The sequence below is a fragment of the Elgaria multicarinata genome, chromosome 2 (genome assembly GCF_023053635.1).
Source record: "Elgaria multicarinata webbii isolate HBS135686 ecotype San Diego chromosome 2, rElgMul1.1.pri, whole genome shotgun sequence".
Lineage (NCBI taxonomy): Eukaryota > Metazoa > Chordata > Lepidosauria > Squamata > Anguidae > Elgaria > Elgaria multicarinata.
Genome location: NC_086172.1, coordinates 67,258,396 through 67,283,544, shown reverse-complemented (window position 1 = coordinate 67,283,544; position 25,149 = coordinate 67,258,396). Strand labels below are relative to the sequence as shown.

Sequence of the window (25,149 nt, the reverse complement as noted above, 5' to 3'; positions counted from 1 at the left end):
TTTTTTCTTCAAAGGTTATAAAAATAGATGTAAACCGGGTGCTTTCAATTTTATTTCTGAAGCAGGCCATTACGAAATGCAATGGAAGAAAAAGTAAAAGTAATAAAAGGTCTAAAAATCAAGTGCCAACATTTAAGACTTAAAAGTATTTCTTCAGCCAATACAAAAAGACAATGGATTATGGTACTTTGGAATTTAAAATGTTTTCCTATCCTTAAATGAAGCACTACTTCCTCTTAGAATCACTCTATGCTTTGAGAAATGAACTATTTATAACTAGAAACAGCTTCATGCAAACTTCCAAGAAGGTAGTTAAAAAAGACATAGGTTCAGTCTTCAGATAACGACCATCTAAAGTTGAAACCATGGTTTAGCTAGACCACCTTGGCAAACCTGGGTCTCAAGTCAATTAAAACAACTCAGGATTAAACTGGTTTCCTGTCAAGGCTTTTTAAAAACTATCTAGAGTTAGAATAAAACATATATAAGAGTTCATACATAAAACTCTGGTTTAGACAAAAGTAAAAGCAGTAGTTTTCACTCTCTTCTTCTTACACATGAAGAAAGAAGAGACGGAAGGGGAGCACCATTGGCGTGCGCACAGGGGGTGCAGAGGGTTCAACTGAACCCCCTAATGTGCTGCCGCCGCCATGTTTGCCCCGAGAGGGAAAGGGAGAGTTTAAAGAAGATGAGGAAGGTTGGCGGGGGTGCAGAAGAAGATATTAATGCTAAGGGAAAACAGACGCTCTTTGGAGCCGGCCCAAAGGGGCGGACCGGGGGCCTCTCGACCGTGCGCGCCGGAGGAAGACGCCCCCAGAGGCGTCCGCGGGGAAGGTTCCTCGTGCTCCCTTCGCCCTCCTCGTCCTCCTCCTTGCCAAGGGGGCGGACGCGGGGATCGCTGACTGGCTGGCTGGCTGGCGGGGCGGGTCTGCGCGCGGTTGGGGTTTGCGCTCCGGGAGCGGCGCAAAAAGTTCTGCAGCTCCCCCCCACGTGGCCGGCTCGGGGAGGCCGGAGGGGTGGGTCAGCGAGGGTGGGGAGACTCCCGGGGTTCTTTTGCCCCCCCCTCCCGACACCATCGGAGCCTCACTCAGCGCAGGAGCTGCTGCCGTCAGAGGGATCACCATGCCTCCCGCGGAGATCAACAGCGGAAAGACCGTTTCCGCGTAAGTTCTCCCTCGCCGCCGCCACCTCCTCGGTGCCTGGATTTTGTTGTTGAGGGGGGGGGTGGCCGAGGAAGAAGGCTGAGATTTGCACGTTCCCCCGGCGTAGTAGCAAAAGGAGAGGAAAGGGAGGCGGCATCCGCGGGGCCTACGGCGCACCTGGGCTGTAGCCCGGCATGCATGGGGGGCTATGTGTGGTGGGAAGGGGCGATCGGCCTGTAACTCCTCAAAACAGAGCCTCTGGGGGTGGGTGGGGGTGGGGACTTGTGAAGGCTTCCAGCCAGGTCTACAGTGCAATCCTAGGCTCGCCTACTCAGAAGTAAGCCCCCTTCAGCAGTTTAGTGGGACTTACTTGCAAGTAAACGTGCACAAGATTGCAGCTTCAAGCTTTCCTGGGCGTGAAGCTCGACTTTCAAGAGATGCAAGTGTGTGTGTGTGTGTGTGTGTGTGTGTGTGTGTGTGCGTGCGTGCGTGCGTGCGTGTGTGTGTGTGTTTAAGGGACTCACAACTACCTGGCAGTAGCGTCCCCTCTTCCCCCTCTGCCCAGCCGTTGATCTTCCGTTTCATCACTTGATCGCTTTGATCTTTCGCTAGCCTACCTACCAGGCAGCGGTATTTTTTTATCTTGCTCCTCAGTCAAAAAGGCTCCTGGAGCGGCTTACCTATAATCAGTAGAACAAGGCAGTTCCTGCCTACAGGCTTAGAATCCAAAACAGCCACCACATACAAGGAAAAAGGAACAGGGAGGGAAGAGGGGGGAAATATTGTAGCAGGACTCCTGGAATATCTGTTTTATAAATGTCCCTTTCAGTGCCAAAGGCACACCTGAGGTTTAGGACCTTCTTACATGCTTACTTGTGAGTAAGCTCTACTGAACAGGGTGGAGCTTCCAAGGAAACCTGGGTTAGAGCTGGCTGTTAATTCCCGTCTGCCTATGGGGAGCTGAGGCCTGAATCATAGCATCATAGAATTGTGGAGTTGGAAGGGACCTCAAGGATCATCTAGTCCAACCCTCTGCCATGTGTAGGGAAACCAATTAAACCATCCATGAGAGGTGGCTGGACAGCCTCTTCTTAAAAACCTCCAGAGATAGAGAACCCACAACCTCTGTAGGTAGACTGTTCCACTGTTGTACAGATCTTACTGTCAGAAAGTTTTTCTTTATATTTAATTGAAATCTAAGTAGCTGTAACTTATACCCATTCCAAGGTCTCGAGATAGTGAATGGTCTCCGATCTGCAAGGGATTGCATTTGGACCTTCTGCATACAGAACATGGTGTACTGCAGCCTTTCCCAATGTGCCTTTCAGATGTTTTGGACTACAACTCCCATCAGGCCTGACCATTAGCCATAGAGGCTGAGGGGATTTACAGTCAACACATCTGGAGAGCACCACATTGGGGGAAGACCGCTGTAACCCATCCACAAACTTCCCCAACTCAGTGCCCTTCAGATGACAGACTGCAATTCCCATAATCCCCAGCCAGCATGGCCTGGGCTGGCTGGGGACAGTGAAAGTTGGAGTCCTGAAACAACTGGAGGGGATCAAGTAGGGTAAAGCCAAGTTAGAGCGTTAGGCAAGGATGGATAACCAAGTTCAAATCTTCATTCAGCCATAAAACTCACTGGGTGACTTTGGGCCAGTCACAGCCCCTCAGTCTGGCTTACTTCACAGGGTGGTTGTGAGGATAAAATAGGAGAGGGATGGAAAACATTGTGCTTCTTGGAGGAAAGACAGGATTTAAATATCATCATTAATAAAAGTGTTTGCTTTACATAATGCATAATAAAATAAACGTGTTTGTTATGGTCCCTCCTCAGAATGAGGTGCTAAGAATAAGAGCAGAATAGGGGTAGAATGAAAATAGGGTAAAAATGGACCGTGCCACTTCAGACTGCTGGTGGGGAATGCCATTTTTGAACACCCAAAGAAATTGAGTCCTCCCCCCCCCCCCCGGGTCCTCTAATCTGAATCCCCTAATGAAATGTGCTGCGCACGCCTATGGGGAGCACAAAAGCCCATGGCTCAATGCTACCCTTCCACAATAATCTAAACCATGGTTTTGGTCAGGAGTGGGCAACTTTTGGCCTTCCAGATGTTTTATCCTACAACTCCCACCAGCCCTAGTCAGAACAGCCAATGGTAAGGGACGCTGGGAGTTATAGGCCAAAACATCTGGAGGACCACAAGCCGTCCATCCCTGGTTTATGTCATTATCTGAACCTGGGCCATAATTTTCTATCCTATCTGTTCATTTTCAGAACTGGAGAAGAAAGGAGGTGCCATATAGTAGTTAGAGTATCAAACTAAGACCCAGAAGATCTGGTTTCAAACCCCTACACAGCTAGGAAGTTTACTGGGGTGAACTTTGGGCATTTATTTATTTACAACACACAAATTCCAGAGCAGTGAACAATAAAAGTTCCTGGCACCTGATAGGACTTGGGAGAACGGGGTTGGGGGGATAAGTATGTGGGTGTTTGCACTCAACCTAAAAGAACTCAACATCCAAGAGAGAAATTAGACATATACAAGAAAAACTCAATGGGGCCCACCTCCTGCTTTATATTCCATAACTTTAATGCTACAGAAGTTTAAATATCATTCATGAAATAAGGATAGAGGGAGTTATTCAAATTGGCTTGGCTTGGCTTTATGAAAAGTGTAGCTATTTAGGCCAGCTGCCTGCCTACCACCTACGTCACATCACTTACAGCCATCCAGTAGTGGAGACCTAAGAAACAAATAATGCTTTCCCCTCGCCTTCTTAAGATTGGTATTTTCTATAGAAGATATATTCAATGCTCTTCTAAGCCTCTGTTTGAACAATGTCACTATGGAAACAGATCGCTGATGCCCTGCACCTTTATCAGCACTTCTCTATTTAAATGCTCTTCCTCAATTTTCCACAAAGCCATTCAATGAACCTTAACTAATCTAAGATTCTGTTCGAATTCTCTCTTCTTCCACTTGCCTTCAAAAGACACTTTCCCACCATCAGTCCCAGAGTTCTGACACAAAATAACTCAGTTCCTTGTCTTCGCTCTAGATATTTAGGGCCCTATTTACTCCTTCGCAATCAAAACTGGTATTATTTTGATTTTAAGTCACACTTTTTCAAAAGCTGGTCTTTGAATTTATGTTTTCCAAATGGCTAGAAACTAATCTTCATGCAACTTTTATCCCTGTATGCCAAGACTTCTCAGAAATCTCTGGCTAATATGCTTGATTTATTGTTCAAGCAAAAGTTTCCTTACTCATTATGAATTCTATGTTGCATTATGCTTGTGGTAGTGAAATTTCTGACGCAGATTGTCTGAGCTGATGTGCAGGCATCAAATGTTCACTTGCTCAAGGAGCTAAACAGTTTACAGTCCAGTTTCTCTAAAGGAAGGAAAAGTTGTCAGTTTGGTTGACATTAATACCTCAAAGAGGGTCAGGCTGAGGACTGGGAAATAACCCTGGCATATGGGGAAGCCAGAGGCAAAGTGGCAGAAGGAAGGGTGCCTAATATGGAGGGCCAGAGGAAGGCCAGGATCTCTTCTCGATCCTCCCAGAGTGCAGGACACTCTGAGTGCAGGACACGGAATAACAGGCTCAAGTTAAAGGAAGCCAGATTCCGGCTGGACATCAGGAAAAACTTCCTGACTGTTAGAGCAGTGCGACGGTGGAATCAGTTACCTAGGGAGCTTGTGGGCTCTCCTACACTAGAGGCCTTCAAGAGGCAGCTGGACAACCATCTGTCAGGGATGCTTTAGGGTGGATTCCTGCATTGAGCAGGGCGTTGGACTAGATGGCCTTGTAGGCCCCTTCCAACTCTGCTATTCTATGATTCTATGCATTGAGAAAAAGGAACCTGAAGGAGGGATAGGTAGCTTCAGGAAAAGGAGACAGGAGGCAAGAAGGAATTAATCAGAGAGGGAACTCTGAAGAAACTTCATAAAAGATCAGGAGGACTATATTCTGTGAACATGACGTGAGGAGTTAGGTGTACTAAGTAGGCCAGTCAAGACAAAAGGCAGAGTTGCTAAAGCAATAGGTTGAAATAGACTAGATGGCAGCTATGCTACTTATCAAACCAACATGAGCAATATAGGGGCTTGGTTTCATATATTGATGTGAACTAATGAGCCAATTCTTTGGATGCATGCCTCTGGCTTTCATGGAAATGGTTTAAGGTGTCTTCTGAACACAGCCCGTCTTACTGGCTTAACCACTGTGGTTAAAGCCATGGTTTAAGGTGTCTTCTGAATGGGGCCACTGACTACTGTATCCATTAATACCAGCTGGAATTATGTATTCTGTACTAAGTGATCTTACTTATGAGACTTGCTCACTACTTCATTTTATTAACCTAACATCTTTTCTGAACCTCCACAAATATGTAAAACTGCATGTTAAAAGGCACATTTTTTCTTGTGTCTTTCCAGAGTTTATCTGCAACAGGAATTATATATTTGACTCATTTATCCATCCTTTCCTTAGTTGGAAAATTAACTATATCAGAAATTATTAAACTAAATTCTCTCTGGTAAGCCATAGAGAGCAGCTGTTACAAGACATGCCAATTTCAATCAAGTACACTGACTAAACTGGATTGTGTCAACTTCTTGGAATGCAGAAGGATTACTATATTTGCCAAGAAGAAGGTTCAATAACTTGTACTTTAACTATATAGAAGAGTTTTCCTTTCTAATGGTAAAAAAATCTCAATTTTGCTTGTGTATATGCCATGAAATCTTTGCTGTGCAATCTGTACATTAACTTTTTTGAGTAGGGATGGTGGTCAACATATAATTGCCATGTAGAATTCACATGGTAATTTTATGTGTCATCCAATTCCTATTGAAATTATAACACTCTCAACTTTTTTATTTTTATTTTTCAATTGGCTTTGATTGGTTACTCTCCCAACCAAGACTCCTCTGGTTTTAATAGATGCGTAACAATTTCAACAGGGATTTTTTTCCTATCACTGCATCTCGATCCTGGAAAAACAGTACTTGTTGAATTTCTGTCAGGAAAGAAAGGAAAAGGAAAGACAAATGGGAACTCTAGCCTGGATTTCTTAATGCTACTAAGCTGCCCCATATCTCATTTAAGGGGTTGGGTCAAGGTGTTTCAAACCAAGAAATAATGGATTACTTAAATTCCATTGATTTCAATGGGTGTATTTGAAGTGTGACTAAATCTGGAACCAACCTATACATTTTAAAAAGAGAGAGAACTGAATAAAAGCAACATGCCCATAGTGAAATTTGGCTTAGCAAACATTACCACATTCATGTGAATGCTAGATAAGAGAAACTTGCATCACATGCAAGTTTATTGCATCGCTGTGCCATGTGCTAAATCTTTATCCCCACTTCAAAGCTGCCTATCCTTTACTTCAGCCCACAAGCACTCAAGTTTCTTATACTTTGTTTCTTAAATAAAAAAGCTAGAAACCTTTCCTATATATTTAAGTGAAAGCTGAGATTTTTCACATTTTCATCATAAATCTGGCAACTTGAAGCTTAAAACAACAACCCCATAATCATTTCTGATCTGTGGTTTTAAAAAAAAAGCCTGGAAGAGTTGGCATTTCTCCACTCCACAAGCACATGGTCTACAGAAGCCAGTGAGAAAGTAAATATCCACTAGGCCTGCTGAAAGATGATGAAGTATTACATATTGGTTTCTGAGGATTAAGAGAGCTTTCATTTGTGATATAAAATCATGCCATTGCACGGTTTTCCAATACATTCTGGACGTCTATAGAAGTTAAAGTTACCACAAAGCTACTGGTGTTTAGTGTGACAATGGCTATGAGTAGCACTGATTTGCTGTGACCAGCTTTAAATAAAGCCACTTTATTAACCCTTCACCCGACCACCACAGCTACATCCCACAGCCAAGGTGCCTGCCAAAAAGTCCTAAATATTATATCACCACTGCAATACCTAGGCAATGGCACAAACTCGGGCACATTAATCAAGCTGTCATCGCATTTGAAGACTGCAGGGATCTTCAAGAAAGAGAGTGGAGAGTATAATAATGAGTAATCAAGATCAATCCCCAGAGTCCAACTTTGATTTTAAATGAGGTATAAAACCCTCAACTTTTCTTACAGCATTTCAGTTTAATTCACAATTTAAAGAGAAGCATTTACACATACTTAATGTGCATGACGATATTGTCTGTCTGGTAAAAACATATATATGAAGCCATACCTCTTTGCTGCATCCTTTGTTACATTATTTTCTAATAGCAAGCTTTCAATAGAGATCTCTTTCCCCTTATATTGTACAGCAGTGGTAGGCAAAGTGTCCCCAGCCCTACCCTTCCCACTTGAAACAACAACACCAAGTAGTATAGTGGAGTCAAGGCTCTTAGGAACACAGTGGCTGGGTTTGAACGACACGATAATCAATTGGGGGGGGGAGGAGGCAACTGTCAGTTAAGTTGATTATTGTGTCATGGGGAGACACACACAATGCACACATAATGCACAGTACTTTTTTAAAAAAATTAAGCAACGCAGAAAAACAATGGGCTGTTCCGTTGCTTATCAAATAAACTATCAATTAAAATGTTGTGTGGAAGGCTCTCCCCCTCCATCGAGTGCACTATTCCGTTGGCCATAGTGTTCTCCGGCAGAAGGGGCCGAAAACACCCTGGCTGCTCCTGTACAGCTGGCAGAACTCGCAATGGCTGATGGGATATGGCCGGGAGGACTGAGGGAGGAGAGAGGGAAGAGTACCAGCAGCCCAGAAGGACACTGGGACTCTCAGCTGCGCAACGGGGGGGAGGGGCAACATGTGTGACAAGTACAGGAAAAATAATACACAGTGAGTATTGTTACTGTGTATTGTTACATACAGCCAAACTCAATGAAATCAATGGCCTTGATTTTTATTATTATTATTATTGTAAGCCACCCTGAGAACTTTAAAATGTAAAAAATGTTACTTGAAGTTTGGCCATCAACTATCAACTTGCCCTTCATCTACTGTTAAAACAGCTGGGTTCACAGAGGCAAAACAGCAAAACATCTGGCCTAACAAACTGAAGAAATGAGGGCTTATAATGACAATCCAAGGACACCTGTTTTCACATCATGTCTCGCACGTAAAATAAGCTGTCCTTTGAGCCTCAACATTGCAAATTGAAAAATAAAGAGCAACACATAAGATAACTAATGACAATTTCTTACCAGCAGGAAGGATATAGAAAACAGCAGGCTCGTAACATTTTTCAGGGGAACGGGAGTCCTCTCATTTCTTGGAGGTTGATGGAATCCTAACTCATCATTCAAAATGAGGTTGCTCCTCAAAAGTAGGGGTGGAAATTTCAAAGAAAACCCAGAGAATTCAAATGCATGTTGACAAGATTAGCAAAATGTGTCCAGAAGGTTCTACACATCCTGGACAATAACATCCTAAATGCATTTATATATATTATATATAATCCTAAACACATTTCGTTGGAGCTAAGTAAGCTTTATGAAACCATGGGAATAATACTCTAGTGACATCTATGTTTGTATTTAAATGCTGGCAAATTTGAATTTTGCTGCATAGGTTCTAATTATTGAATGTAAGCTCCCTTTTCACAGAGTTCTTTTGCTTTTTTCTAATACACTAGCTGTACCTGGCATAACATACACCGTTGTAGCATATCTTAAAGTTTATTTAATTAAATATCATCACGGGGGCGCGGGCTGCTTGGAGGCCGCCGATACAGCGCTGTCTGGCACACCTGGGGGGCAGAGAGGTGAGGGGGAGGGGGAGCAGGTGTCCCCCTCTCCCTGGGGTTCCTGTCAGCTTTGGGCCGCCCGCCCAGCTTGCATGAGATTAGGCCAGGGCCTGGGCTCGCAGCAGGCGAGCGGCCTCCCACCTGGCCACCAAGGGCCCCGGCTGTGCCTCACTCATGATCCGGACCCTCTCCCCGGGGTTCCTGTCAGCCTTGGGCCGCCCGCCCAGCTTGCATGAGATTAGGCCGGGGCCGGGGCTCGCAGCAGGCGAGCGGCCTCCCACCCAACCACCAAGGGCCCCAGCCATGCCTCACTCATGCTCCGGACTGTTGCCCCCTTTGTGTGTGTGGGGGGGGAAGCGAAAGCCCGGAGGAGTCGGGTGAAGGGCTTAGCAACCTGTATCAGCTGACATTACACATTGTTACTGTTGCTTAGCAACCTGTATCAGCTGAAGCCTGTACAGAAACATACCTAAGCATTTTATATAGATAGATTGATGACCGTGTGGAAAAGAGGACAGGGCTCCTGTATCTTTAACAAATGTGTAGAAAAGGGAATTTCAGCAAGAGTCATTTGTATGCATGCAGCACCTGGTGAAAGTCCCTCTTCATCACAACAGTTAAAGCTGCAGGAACTATACTAGAGTGACCAGATACAAAAGAGGGCAGGGCTCCTGCAGCTTTAACTGTTGTGATGAAGAGGGAATTTCACCAGGTGATGCATGTGTACAAATGACACCTGCTGAAATTCCCTTTTCTTCACAACTGTTAAAGATACAAGAGCCCTGCCCTCCGTTTCATATGGTCACTCTAATATTAGGAATGTCCATTAGTTATGATAAAATTCATTAAAAAATCTAAATGCATCCTATCAGTTTTAATAAAGTGAGAAATAAATAAATAAATAAAAATAATTGATTGTTTTGGAAAGGACTTCAATCACTGAGACTACAATCCTAAATACAATTACTTTGGAGTAAATCCCATTGAATTCAGCTGGGCTTACTTCTGAGCAGACATGCATAAGATTGTTCAGCGTATCAGCTAACAAGGCTTGATTGGAAAAATCAGATTTTCCTCCCTACCTACTGCATGATGGAATGGTTTTGGTGATTTTTTTCTTGCTTTTTTACTATGCTAAGCAGCCAAAATACATATCAATCCATGCACAGACAAAAATATTTTTGTTATTCTATTTCTTAGAAGGGGCTCACATTCAGTTTGAAGTTACTGGAATTCACCTAAATCAAATCTTTTAGCTCTGCTAAAAATAACACACTTTTACTTGAATATTTTGATAAGCAATATAAACCAATTTAAAATAATTATTGACTATATTTAACTTATACAAACTCACTATATATTATTCCATATGTATTTTTTCCTATTGAAAGATCCAAATCAACATTTAATACCTTTAAAGTAGCAAAAAATAATAATTAATTACTATTTCAATTTCACTTCTGCACTATTTTCAAAGTCCTGGAAAAATACAATAAACGTTTCACAATGGAATGTAATCAGCAACAGGTTTTGTTTCCTACTAATCCTGATTCAGCAGATGTATATTTCTCTTTAAAAAAAATCCAACCAAGGTATGCACAGGTTTGATGTAGGCATTAAAATAGTAGCCCAAAACTTCATTCCATGGTTTCCATAGCAACCTTCAAGGCAACATCGCTTCATCCTTCACACTGAACTAACTGAAAAAGCTAGAACTGGCTAGAAACAAAAAGAACTTACAAAGCAATGTGTAGTTAAACAATAACAGGAATGGATCAGCAGCAAATCAGCACTGGGCTGTGACCATGGCTAGCTAGCTACAGCACTCTGTGTAATAATAACATCCAGAAAAGTTGACATGTGGCTGTATTCCCAAGCTGGTTGGAGAATGCTGGGAGTTGTAGGCCCTTTTTGTCTAAATATGCATAGGATTGTGCCCTAAAGCTACCCTATTTCTTCGATTCTAAGACACACTTTTTTCCCCATATAAACATCTCTAAATATGGGGTGCATCTTAGAATCACAGGTGTGTCTTAGGGGTTTTTTTTTCTGTTGGTGGTACTGAAATTAGTGTGCGTCTTATAATCAATGGCGTCTTACAATCGAAGAAATACGGTATTATACTGAAAGTCTATAGTCTTTTCATATGTCTCTTCCCACATCAGCTCTCCCATGCACTGAGATCATCATCAGAGGCTCTCGTCTGAATGCCCCCACCATCTGAAGTAAGGCAGATAGAGAGAAGTCCTGCTCAACCATGGTGGTACCATGCTCTTAGAATTCCCTCTCCAGGGAGGCACCCAGATTATTATCTTTTCTGTGCCAAGCAGGTGATATGTTTTTATTCTCCCAGGATTTTAAAGTTTAAATTTAATTTAGCTGCTATGTTTTGTTTTGTTTTAAATCAGGATTCTTGTTTTGTATTCTTATTCTGTTTCAATTCGATGTAAACTGCTCTGGCATCATGGCTGAAGGGTAGCATACGCAGTTTAAGAAATGCATACGTTTAAACAAACAAATATTGCAGGTCTCACTGCAAAATGTCCCATAGTCAAAAGGATTAGGGGGAATTTAATTGCCAGAAACAACCATTTATCTGGTGTGAGACTGAAGTTTGCAGGGGCAAACCAGTGTGCATGGTTCGCAGTACTGCCCAATAGCCGAAGCTCTCTGGGCGGTTCAAAAAAATTAAAACCATTAAGAACATAATAAAACATCCAACAATCTAAAAACCCAAATACAAAATACAATATAAAAAGCACCACCAGGATAAAACCACACAGCAGAAATTGATATAGGATTAAAATACAGAATTAAAACAGCAAAGTTTAAATTTAGGTGTTAAAATACTGAGAAAATAAAAAGGTCTTTAGCTGGTGACGAAAAGAATACAGTGTAGGCTCCAGGTGGACCTCTCTGGGCATGGGAGGGGAGCAGCAGCCTCTGCCCCAACCAATGCACAACTGTGATTCCAACCCACTGCCTGCACCGTATGCATTCATTGAATATGTATTAAACAACTGAACAGGCTAGAATTATACATTGTGATTGAAATGACGTGTGCAAATATTTTTATAAATGTTAATTCCCTTCATATTCAGCTTCCATATCTGTTTGTTAAAAAGCATCTATCCTTATGGAAATATATGGGGAAATGTATAGGCAGAAACCTCACAAATTAACATTAAGATGCAAACCAGAGGGTTCCAGCCAATGAATGCAAATGCACTTGAAAATCCCTGGGGGCATTTTTAATTATATATACATCTTTACTGTATTATCATTTTAATATATGAAATAACATTTCAAGCATTCTTGATCCAGTGTACTTAGTGTTTTATTGTTTCATGCTTCTATGTATCCACCCCAAATTACTGACTTCACTCAAATATAAAAATGTGATTAAAAGAGCAACCTTTAGAAGCTTACAAAATGCACCGCTCAACTATCATTTGTGGTGTTAAATCATATTATACAGGTTTCTCCCCCTCCCCCAATCCACCATCCCCAGAAATATATGGCCATTGCTATTATTTTTTACCATTCTTTCTTTCTTTTAGTCAAAGGCTTAAGTCATAAATGCAAGATGGAAAATGTCAAGGATTTTACTCCACAAACATGGAATACTGTCACAATGGCTGCTGTTGCTATGAGTTTTAGGACTTTTTCAGATGACAGAAAGAAGGTTTTTCTTAGCGCCTTCTCTGATATATGCATTGTGTCATCACTCGTTTGGAATGATGAAACAAAAGAAGAAAACCTCCATCGGACAACCCAGTCATTTACTATGTTAACATGACTAAATAGGCAGGACCAGGTTCCAGGTCAAAATCTACCCACTGTCTCAAATAATGACAGAGGCAGGTAAAGAGCCAACTCACAGTCAAAAGAGAACGAACAAATAGGCCTGTTCTCGTCTTGCTCCATTGGCCACTTCATCCTCTCTCACTCCTCCTTGTTGCTAACAAGCACATCACTAGTTAATTATAGATACTCTTCTCTCAAAACCAGCCAAACCCCAAATGCAAAAAACCACTCTACTGTCTGAAGAATGCAACTGTCATGCTGAATAAATATTTGGTGAGCAAAGCTAAGTAATGTGTTATAGCCGCAGCATGGCAGGTTAAAGGTGACAAGTTTCTTTTTTTACTAGCCCCTGCTCCTGCTCCCTTAAATAATACTAGCTTCATAATCTTCAGATCTTCAGACATGATCATGTGATGAATGCTTTGAAGCTTCACCTTCAGTTAACTTCAGATTAAGATACTGTTGGCACAAGCGCAAACCAAGTTGACTTTCCTCTGTTCCATTGGCAATCCTAGGCTGGTTCACCACACATTTGTTTACTAACTGAACACTAAGTTATAGTCTGATTAATGTTGCACTTTGATATTCTTAATAGGACAAGGAAACTGCAGAATGTACCTGTTACTCAGCTTCTAATCAAACAACCCACTTCTCTCCAGGATTCCTAGAAAGTCAAATTTTCTTCCTTCCTTCCTTGCTTACCTTTAAAAATAACTTGTGAAAATTTGTTGTCTTGGAACTTTATGAATTATTCATGTATTATTTTTTAGATCACAAAGTAGAACTGTCACTTATGTCAACTCTGTCCCTGGCCTGAAATCCTGACTACTTATATAAGATGTTTTAATATGGCCGCTTGTTGTATTCACAGGGGAACCTTATTCGGATAGCTTTATATGTGCTTGCTGCTACTCTAAATCATCCTACGACAGAGGTGGGGAAAATCAGATGTATGTGCTGCAGCCCAATCCTATCCATGTTTACTCAGAAGTAAGTCCCACTGTATTCAATGTGTCTAACTCCTTAGTAAGTGTGTTTAGGATTTCAGCAGTAATCCCTTTAGCAACTTTAATTAAATTAGACATTTGAAGGATTCAGGAGGCCCTCTGAAACCATTGTGCTTCAAATTTGGGGAACAAAAAGTAGATTAGCCTCATTTTAGATGCCAACAAAACTAGAAAGACTTGATTAATAAAACCCTGAGGCAAAAAAGAGAAGTCACCCTGTCCCCACCCCCAGCCCCACCAGTGAACCTTTCTGTAACAGAAAAAGTGTGATCCCAGAGACACCGAATATATATCCATCATTCCCACTAACCCTGGAAACCAGGTTCTTTGAGTGAGAGTTAGGAGGTTGCACCTGTATGCAAAAGAAGAATTTCTTTAGTTTCTAAGAAGAGAACTCAGATTTGTATTTGTATAAATGAAAGAAGTCCCTCTGTCAAAGAGAAGATCTATAGTCAAAATAATATATGCTTTTATACTATAGAATGGCTAACCCTGCAAAATCTGTTCAATTTAGAATTTCTGAAGACCCTTGTAATTTTTATACTCAGTCATTTCTGGTAATACAACTTTTAGAGATTAAAAAAACAAAACAAAACAAAAACAAACAAACAAATGAGTTAATTCTAACATTTAATTAAGGGAAACTACAGTAGTTCTACAAACATTGCATTCAGAGCTATAGTTTTGCCCAACAGTTTTCAAATGTTGGCTTTATAACCCCATTCTGAGGCTGTTATTTTGCAGTATAAGGATGCAGCCTCACTAGCTAGCTCTCTAGCTCAGTCGTAGGGCACATGCTTTGCAAAACTTCTGCAGAAGCAAGCACAGAGGGAAAACAACAGCTTCATAGGTTGGGAAACCTATATATGTGCAGAATTTGTTCCGAAACTCCATAGCATTTCCATGGATATCCACTACTGTGCAGTGGAATAATGGAAAACTCCATTGAATTATAGGGACAAGTTCCTTACATTCCTAAAACAAAAGAAGCAATGGCAGCAACAGAAGGAATGCCTCTGTGTGTATATGTGTGTGTGTCAGAAGCAGGAAACTAGTAAGGTGACTGGATTATTTATTAGACAGCAGGAGTGTGGAAAAAGTACTGAAGGAGGGATAAAGAAATGAAAACCTCCCAATTAGAAGCTCCAAGTTTTTAAGAAAATATACCCCTCAGAGCTGGCTCAGATAACACTATCAAAAGATGGTGGAAATTGCGCTCCCATGATTGCAGAACCAGTGCTTAGAAGAAACACCTATATTCATGTGAAATGTTCTCAATGGGAATACATTCCTGCGTTTCTCAAGGAAACGCTGTACAGCTTTAGGAGCTGCTTTTGCAAATAAAGTCATTTATATGATGCAGTTGCCATCGCGGAGCCATCCAGAGGCATTCCCCAGAAGCTCCGGTTTAAAGAAGTCGAGGACTTACCCGAGTTTTTTTCTCTTAGAGCAAGGTGACAATGGCATCTGCCGTCTGTCACCTTGCTCCAGAGCTGCTTCGGAGGTGTGTCTGTGCAGATGGTGAATCCTGATTGGTCACCATCTGCCCAGGGGGTGGGAGGGGGTGGGCCAGTGAGCCAAATGGCTGCTGGCCCGCCTTCGCGCTTCTCTGGCATGGGGAGAAGCCCCCAAAAGGTTTTTTAAAATGGGGGTGTGCAGCACATCCTCCAAAGCAAAGGAAAACAAAAAGCAAACAAACAGGGCTGCGAGGACACGCAGGCTCCCTCGTGCAAAGGCGTGGTGCCTCCTCCAAAATAAAGGAAAACAAATGAACCCCCCCAAAATGGGGACGCAAGGAGGTGCTCCTCCTTGCATGCAAACCCCATGCTCACTCCTTCGCATGTGGATAATACTAATGAGTGCAAATGCGGGGGCTGGGGCTCGCAGCACAAAAGCACGTCATCAAGATGCAGCTCTGGTGACATTAGCAGATGGTGATACTTAATGATACAGTGAAAAAATCTATATCTGCTGAAATGGACTCTAGTCCTCAAAAGCCTACACTGCCATACATCTCATGATCTTTAAGGCACTAGAAGACTTTGTTTCATCTAATGATTTCTGTACTAGAGCAAACTACTGTTAATGTCCAAGCTGCTTTTCTCCTGGTCAGATATATATCTTACAAAACGTCTAATCTCTCTGGGGACATAGAAAAATCATCAATTTAGGACACGGAGCAAGGCTTAAGACAGAGGTGGGCAAGTTGCATCCTCCAGATGTTTTGGACTACAATTCCTATCAGCCCTAGCCAGCACAGGCAGTGCTGAGGGATAATGGGAGTTGTAGGCCAAAATATCTGGAGTGATACAAATTGCCAACATCTGCATCCAAACTGTCAGACTTCAGGTCATTGCTTCATCTGCAGCCTATTTGTAAGTAAGCAAGCAAAGTGCTGAGCTTGTTTCAGTCCATGTTGGCTTAGGACTACACATTCCAGCATTCCACATAGACTACAAATCCCAGGATTCACAGTTTCTCAACAGCCACTTGCTGCATATATTCAATGACAGAGGAGGTTGTAGTGAAACTAACAAGTGTCATACAGAAAAGTGAAAGTCACTTTTATGGAGACCAAAGGACCAATTCTGATTCTGTTTTGCATTTGTAATATAATGATTAATTACAGATGGATAAATGTGGCAATGTTTTGTTCCATTGTGTGTTATCTATTATGGTTTTCCTCCAAGGGTTTTCTATGATTTGGATCCTGAATTCCTTTTAAATCATTCCCATGGTATCATCCCTGAACAACCAGAGTGAACAACATATTGCAAATTAAGAACATAAGAAGTGCTATGCTGGATCAGACCGAGGGTCCATCTAATGCAGCACTCTGTTCACACAGTGGCCAGCCAACCATCAGCCAGGAATGAAAAGGGAATGAATGCAAGGAATGAAAAGGAAAGGAGGGGCAGGGGAAATACACACAGACCTACCACTCCATGTAACACCCCTAGTGCAAAGGGATCATGTGTAGCCATTCCCCTCCCCTCCCCTTGTACAACCATCCTCGGGCATCTGAAGAAATGTAACATAGAAACCAATAAATGATATCACCAGCACTTACTTTTGTAATTGCGGTAACACCTTCCTCAACCATCACAGTAACAGAAAGAATCACTGTTGGTTGTATCTGTGTACAGCTGTTTCACACATTATGTTTTGCCACGTGAAGGCATGCTTAATTGGCAGTGCTTGCTGCCACAACACAGGCTCTGAACAACAGACCTTACCACTACCACCACTTCTTATGGGGCGACACCGGCTCTGAACACCAGACCTGGCCGAGGCTACTCCCTGCTCAAGCCAAGCACCACCGCTTGATATGCCTGAGGCAAGGGATAAAAATCACCTTCCTCCAAACTATGTGGAGAAAGGGGTTTAAAATAGAGAATGGATTTTAATATATATAATAATGTGCTGTGAGTTATATCTGCTTAGGTAAATGATTGTCAGAGTGGGTGCTGAATGTGTAAACTTAAGATGATAAATGCCAAACAGACACGTGGGATTTTTGTGGTAGTTTTAAAAACAAAACAATCAAAATTTATTTTTAAAAGTTCATAAGCTTTGTTTCAAATAACATTTAAAAACCTTTTTGAAACCTTCCATACAATCCTGTCACTCTCACATTCGCACTTTCCTTTTTCTCACACAATCACTCTTGAACTTTCTTTATTATCAGTATTGATTAATATACATCCACTACGTGCACACCACACTCTAAAGACACCACTCACTACACTGACTCTCAAATTTCCCAGAACTTAAGTACCATGAATACAGAGAGCACTACAGACTCTAAGAGTCCCTAACAAGTCTCCCTGAAAAGAACAAGATCAAGAACAGAACTCCCAATCCCCTCAGTCATTCCCTTATATATATCACTCCTCCCCCTCCCAAGACATTCTAACTCCGCCCACTCAGGCCAACATTCTAAAAACCACAGACTTACAAACTGCAGACATACATTTGGAATTGACTTGTGGGGTGTAACGCCACACTTGCCTGTTCACAAAAAACGATACTGTTTGAATTGGATCATAGCAAAAGATTCCACTATCACCCTATTCAGCGCATGCCTGCGCACACCCACTTACCCACCCACCCAGGTGCTCATGTAGCTCCTAACCTCATTTTGCATCTTGTCAGTCTTTAGCTCAAGGTGGCACTGTTGATCCCATCCACATTACTCAACCAAGGCTACTGGACGGAGAGGACATCAATTTCTCCTTATTATGAAAAGCAAGGATGTCAATCATAAGGCTTGGGGTTTTATGAGGACCCTTGGGGGTTCCAGTACAGCACACAGTATCCCTACAACCTCTAGGCTCTTAAAAACCACAAACAGCAGGTACACAAGTACACCCACCATTGGAATGGCCCCCGGTTGCCTTTTAAATCTCCTCATGTGCTTGAGTCAAGTATTCAGCAAGTCATTGTTCTTTCCTATGTAAAAGTGGGACCAGGCCCTGCCCTCTTTTACTTCTGGTCAGGAGGGCAGGACTCCTGCAGCTTTAACTGCTGTGATGAAGAGGGAATTTCAGCAGGTGCTGCATGCATACAAATAACACCTGCTGAAATTCCCTTTTCAATGCAATGGTTAAATATACAGGAGCCTTGTCCTCCTTTTCATATGGTCACCCTACTTCTACATTCCTGATAAGTTAGAACAAAACTGTCTGCCAACTCTACTTCAAAAGAAATACTCTGAGCATGTACAGTTTTACATTTTAAACACACTTAAATCAGAGCACCATCATGACTACAGGAGGAATAAAGTGGAGTTTGCTTCTGCTACCCTCATCACCTTCTGCTCTCTGGGTGGTCATTTAGGAGCTCCCTGGGCCGAGATAATGGCCCCCAGTCCCAACCCTAGCTGCACCATGGATCAGAGTGATTCATAAAAAATGACATTTCTGTACACAAAAAGCATGCTTGTGGCCTTTGCTCAGTGGGAGAACTCTGGCCCTCCAACTCATTGTATTTTCTGCCCCTCCTCAGGTAAAATCCAACGTAAATCCTTCTTAGGGCATGCCCACTGAAAGGAGAGGGGCTTAAATTAGTCGTAACTAACGTCCAATTTATTTCAATGGGTCTACTCTCAGTAGGATTTGACTCTGCACTCCAGAGTCTCACTGCTAGCATTTGACTCTGCCTGCATTCAGAGAAGAGAAGGGATTGCAGGAGCCTGCTCAAATCGTTCCCACACAATGAGGCTGGAACTGGCTGATCTTTACCGGGAGGTGGGTGGGAGAGAACGGGAACCGCAACATAAGTTGCACATTGCGAGAAGAGGGCGAGGAGGAAGAGGGCAGCTGACCTTCGCTCTGGGGATCTATGACAACGTAGCCAGGGAGGCTCCGAGGCACAACCCAGCGAGAGCAACTTCTCGCCCCTGCACGCTGCCAACCATAATCCCTCGCGCCCCAGCCAAACCTCGTCACCTCAGTGATCGGCTTCAAACATTTCCCTCCCGACGCCCTAATTCCCCACGCGCCATTATTAATTAATAGAAAGCCGCCGCTGCTCCAAGGTAACCGGAGCGTTTCACACCCAGCGGCTTTCCTCACCAACCCAGCCGCGTAACCAACGCAAGGAGAGGCTTTGTGTGAGCCTCCTGCACGCCTGGCCAAAGCCATCTAAAGCAGCCGTGTGTCGGTGTCCCCCGTCCTCCCTCCCGCCCGCCTTTGTATTCATCCACCAGACGGCTGGCATTTTTCAATCACGGCTGAGGGAAATATCTTTCTGAATGGGGAATTGCACAGGAGATTTCCCTCCGTCCCCCCGTCCCCCATGAACTTTTCAGCATCCGAGGATCACGCAACCCCGTTGCAAGCGCGATCCTCCATGCTCGTTTGCTCAGGAGTAGGTCCCACCAAGACCAAAGGGACTGCGCTCTAGCCAGGATACATCCGTTGCACTGCAAGCTCCCATAGGGGGTTATTTAGGGGTAGGAAGTCCTGGTCTTCTCAAGAGGACTTACTCCCAGTTAGGTGTGCATCGCATGGCAGCCTTCGTGGACTGCAGTATAAATGGATGAATACATCAATAAATCCATAAAGGTATCCTTCAACGTAGAAGGCATCTTGTTTCCAGGAATCTGCGCCCCCCTCCCCCCCGCGCGCGTTTGTTTTAATCGTTTGTCTGCATTTGAAAGTACAGAGTGATCGTCAGACCAAAGCAGAAAAAACAGACCCCGCCGGGAGATGCGAGGACGAAAGAGAGAGAGACTCACCGCGATCTTAATGGTGCTGCCGAGCAAGTTAGAAACTCCCGCCGGATCTCAATCACACACTCTCTCTCCGTTTGCGAAGTTTCTCAGCGCCACCATCCAAGAACGGACCCTTTCTAACTCTCCAGGCTGGCCCTTTCGAAAATAGGGGCCGTTTAATGCCTGGGGAGCCTTATTAGGCAATGTTTGCCGGGGTTGGGGAAGCCGGTTTTGTGTCTATGCGCGCGCGCGCGCGTGTGTGCATGTGGCTGAAAGGCAAAAGGACGAGGATGGCGGGGCGGGAGATTCCGAGCCGGGCAGCCGCCGCCGCCGCCGCCGCCGCCTCCTCCCCGGACTGCTTGCAGTTTTGACAACAAACGCTGGTGACCTGCAGCCGGTGGGAGGAGGGGGCGGGAATGGAGAGACAGAGGAGGCGGGGATGGGATGGGACAGAGGGGGCCGGCTGGGTGTGGAGAGATCACTGCGGTTGGCCGGGTATGATCGACGGCTCAAGTCGCTGGACAGATCATGCCACCTGCAGCTAGAGATCCTGCGAGCCGGAGGGCGGCCTCAGACATCAAAGAACTTTGGGAGTGACGCGCGGCGGTCAGCGTGGAGCGGCCCATTCACACGTTGTTTTGAGTGGCAACCCAAAGGTCGTGGCGTCACATATGACCCAGTCCTCCCCCTCCCCTGCCCCAAACGCACACACACCCAAAGCGTATTTTGCATTATTTCTGTGCGTTATCTATGGAGGGCAGAAAGCAGGAGGGACAAGAGACACGGTTTGTTTTTGAATAAACAAAAAAACTTTTGAGAAAACATATTTTTCTTACTTTTATTTTTCTTGATCCTTCCTTTCTTCCAAGGGCAAGGTAGTCAGGCTGAGGTTCTTCTTCTCCACTTGTATGTTATTCTCACAATCAGTCCCCTGAGATAGATTTGACTGAGAGACAGTGATTGGCACAAGGTCACCTGCTGAGTTTCATGACCGAGTGGTGATTTGAACCTTTATCTCCCTGGCCCAAGTCCAATATACTTATCTACGAATCTATGGTGCTTGCCAGATATTGAGAGACATAAACATCTTCTCTTGTCTGTGATCTCGTCTTGTTGGTGACTATCTTGTTGCTTTGTTAGTACACTGGACAGTTGGCTGACCATTTTGGTCAGTGCTGATCTAGTTGGACCTTTCTGAATGGACTTGTATGATGCATGATAAATACTGAAGAAAGGCTGGATTTTGGATACAAATCTATTTAAAAATATATATAAAACAAGCAAAGCACCCAAGAAATCTAAGAAAGTCTATGGGTCCCTATCCACGGACGGTCCTACCATTACACAGAGTGAGACAGTTGCCTTAGGCAGCAGATGCTGGGAAGTGGCAGCAAGGGCTACAGGAGAAAGCTTTGCACCATGTGACCTGCTTGTGCCTCCTAAGTTAGCCTGCTGTCTTCAGGTGCATAAGAGAACACATCCCATGCTCAATGTTGAGGGTAGATTCATCTGCCCACCCTGTCGGCTTTTGTACATGGAGTTGAACAGGGTGCCATCTTGTTCTTCACCTCAGGCAGAAAGATATATTGGACTGGCATTGTCCTTATCACATATACATGAGATTAAAAAACACATTTTGCCACCATGCAGTGTATATTAGCCCTTACTGTACTGTTCTGGGTCATTAATTTGGAATATGGGAAGAGGCCAAAAAAGAAGAAAGAAGAAGTAGATCCAGCAACCCTGAAATCTCACCTCTGCGAGGAGATTTCAGGGTTGCTGGATCTACTTCTTCTTTCTTCTTTTTTTTACTAGAACCCTGAGATCCACTAAGGTGCAAACCAGTGGCTAAGGCAGACAGACATATGCTAAAAGCCTCTGAGCAAATGTTCAGGTTGGGAATATATGATGAGTACCAGAACCAAGCTCACAAATCCTTTCACAAATCCAGTCCTTTCACAAATCCAGTCCTGATTTGTGTTCTTTTAAGCATTTTTTCAGCAATCTAATTTAGAGGGGAAATGCTTTTTTAGTTGTTGATATTGTTATAATTGGGAGCCAGCAACCCCTGCCAATGTACTGCAAATCACCCAGCAATCTACCAGTAGATAGCAATCTAAGTGTTGAGTGGTGTTCAAGCATTTCACATGAATGATGAACCAAGAGCACTTTGAAGATGGAGCATGGCAGCAGGCAGGCAGGGATACATTCCATGTTGTATACAATAGGGGTGGGCAGAGATAGATCTCCAGATATTTTAGACATCAACTCCCAGAAGTCTCTGCCAGCATTACCAACAGTCAGGAATGCTGGGAGTTGAAGTCCAAAATATCTGCAAATCTACTTTCCACCACCCTGCTATACAGGATAGAAACTTCACAATATCTAATCACAGGAGAGAATCCCCTACTCCAGACTTGAGCTAACGCAATGTTTGCATGAGTACTCAGTAAAAAGCAGTTGGATGTGTAAACACTACAAACTGAAGACAAACCACTAGTAATGTTCCACTGGTGCATGCTATAACTTTTGTTTGTGTATATACAGCCAGGCTTTGAACATTTGTCCTTAGCTCCTTCAACTAGTGACATAATTCACTTATGTTGCCAAGGAGAACTTTAAAGGAGAGACTATATGTAGATCCAGCTACGTACTGTTTCATGAGGAAGTCTTTTTGAGAGAAGAGGGCACTACTTTTATCACCAGGTACCATATGGTGCAGGGCATTTGCTGAAAATGAGCAGAATCTGAATCATAAAGTGTGGCACACACAGAGAAAGCTTTTAAAACTTGATTTTGTTCTGACTTTTATACTGTTAGTTTTACTCTACCCTGTGCCTGTTTGGTGCATTCTCTTCCCCTCCTTATTGTTTTATTATTATTATTATTATTATTATTATTATTATTATTATTATTTATTTATATAGCACCATCAATGTACATGGTGCTGTACTTTTATACTGTTAGTTTTACTCTACCCTGTGCCTGTTTGGTGCATTCTCTTCCCCTCCTTATTGTTTTATTATGATTTTATTAGAATGTAAGCCTATGCGGCAGGGTGTTGCTATTTTATTGTTTTACTCTAATAATAATACCCATAACTGGACAGATATTTCTGCTGAAATGACAATGCCCTGTGGTATTTTTCTCTCTCTCCACTTTCATCAGGGAATTCTGAAGGAGGGTGGGGGACCGAATGCAAGATTTTCTCACCAGAACGAATCCAAATAATTTGATGGGCTAGATTATAGTTAGTGAGATAATCTCACTTTCTACATTTAGATTTATTCCTGTTTCCAAAATCCCATTAGCTCAGAACCTAAGTTTTCTCTGTTGTAAAGAAACACAGACACACACACACACACACACACTACAGAGAGTTTAACCTATTTTATTTGAATTGGGATCTTAATACAAATACAGTGGGCACAAATCCATATTTTATCCCTTTGTGCACATTGCTGGGTTCGTCAATGTGTATTGACACCTGTAGGAGCCACTGGTGGACAACTGTGATTATGAAGCTGGCTATTTCACTAGTGGTGGAGTGGAAGACAGACACAGTCAAACAGAGAGGACTGAATGAAAGGCGGGGTGACACAGCCAATACCTCTCCCTGCTCAGATTGTTCAGTTCAGGGATGGGTGGGTAAGCAGGGGAATACGCAAGAAAGGGAAGTGCTTCCTGCTCATGCAGGAACTGAAGCTTAATAGCAGACCAGGAGAGCAACTCTGAATCTGAAAGAGAAAGAGGAATGGGAGCAGAAGGCTATGACAGTCCAGGTTGGATCTTTCTTTGATCCAAACTACTTAAGACCCATATTTTGGATAGAGGTATAGATGTACATAAACTTGCGTCTTACCAGGTTATTTCATTTCTTACTTCCAGAGGTGTGTGCTGCAGCAAACACAGAACCTTAAAGATTTTTAACCTTAAACATGATTTTCAAGCATTTGATGATGTGGATTCTAAACTAGTCCACAAAAACCTATGCCATCATAAATCTGTTAGTCCTTAAGATGCTACAAGACTCTGCTGTTTATGCATTACAGAAGTATATTGGACACAGGATGTGGGGGATTGGCTGTGGAGCCTAATATATGATGTTGCTCTTAACTAGTCATTTATTGTTTTTAAAACTGTAAACATCTTTGAGGCAGCTGCTGCTCTAGAGGCATGTTTGGGAAACAGCGTCTGGATGGGCTTAAACCTTGTTAAGGCACATTCTTGGCCTAACATTTATATCTTCAACTTTCCAAGCTTATGGACTACAAACCCCTGAGAGAGTTGTCAAAGCAGCTTCTGTAGGAAACAAAAAGCAGGATAAAGTTACCAAGGGGATGTGTTTAGGGAAGCAGATGATTGAAGCTGAACTGTAAATACTGCAGTTCAGAGATGATTATCAAAAGATTAGGAACAGAGCTGCCTAAAATGAGTTACAGTAAAATCTAGTAATGGATAAGGGGAATGGAAGAGGGGGAGACAAAGATGCTTGTTCAGAGCCCTTTAGCTACAGTTGCCAGACAAAACTACTGAGAACAAAGTAGATAAAGATTTCCTATACACAGCCATTTTTTTAAACAAGGGATATCCCTGACAATACCACCAGTATTGTTAACTTCTGTATACACACACACAACGAAGCACCAGAATCACTGCTACCTTTTATAACAACTATTCTGGTGTACGTGTGAGTATTTCCATTACCAAAGGTCTTTGATTTCATAGTCGCACAGAAAACAGGTGTTGTCCTTAACCACAAACAATGTACTAGAGAACCAAAGAGGTTAAGGTGATAGATTTCAACAAAATTTTATAGTAAAATGAGATGAAGTATACAATCAAGACTATAGAGCACTTACAATATATGGTACATTACACAGTTAAAATTACAGTAAAAAAAATGCTTCACAAGCTTTATTGGCTTGGCCAGATGTGTTTCAACTCGGAAGTCTTCTTCAATGGCCAGTCACCCGGTTGATCCACAGTCAGAGAAATAACTGCAAAATAGGGGCTGACTGAAAAATTTCCAGGAGTAGAGAATTAAATATATGTCACTCCCCTCCAGTTGTAAGTCAAGGGTAATAGCTTTTCAGCGACCGCCGACAACAAAGCTATCCTATACACAGCCATTTTTTTTAACAACGGATATCACTGACAATACCACCAGTATTGTTAACTTCTGTATACACACACACACAACAAAGCACCAGAATCAT

The 25,149-nt window shown here is 42.9% G+C and overlaps 1 protein-coding gene across 2 annotated transcripts in view; it reads right to left on the bottom strand.

Moving 5' to 3' along the window:
* MYLK (myosin light chain kinase) overlaps nt 1-20,085 on the bottom strand; it is a 226,823-nt gene extending 206,738 nt beyond the window's left edge. For both annotated transcript variants that reach the window (XM_063116671.1, XM_063116672.1), the window contains exon 1: nt 19,955-20,085. The gene's annotated coding sequence lies outside the window, so the exon portion shown is untranslated. The remainder of the gene's footprint in view (nt 1-19,954) is intronic.
* Nucleotides 20,086-25,149: the final 5,064 nt, after the last annotated feature.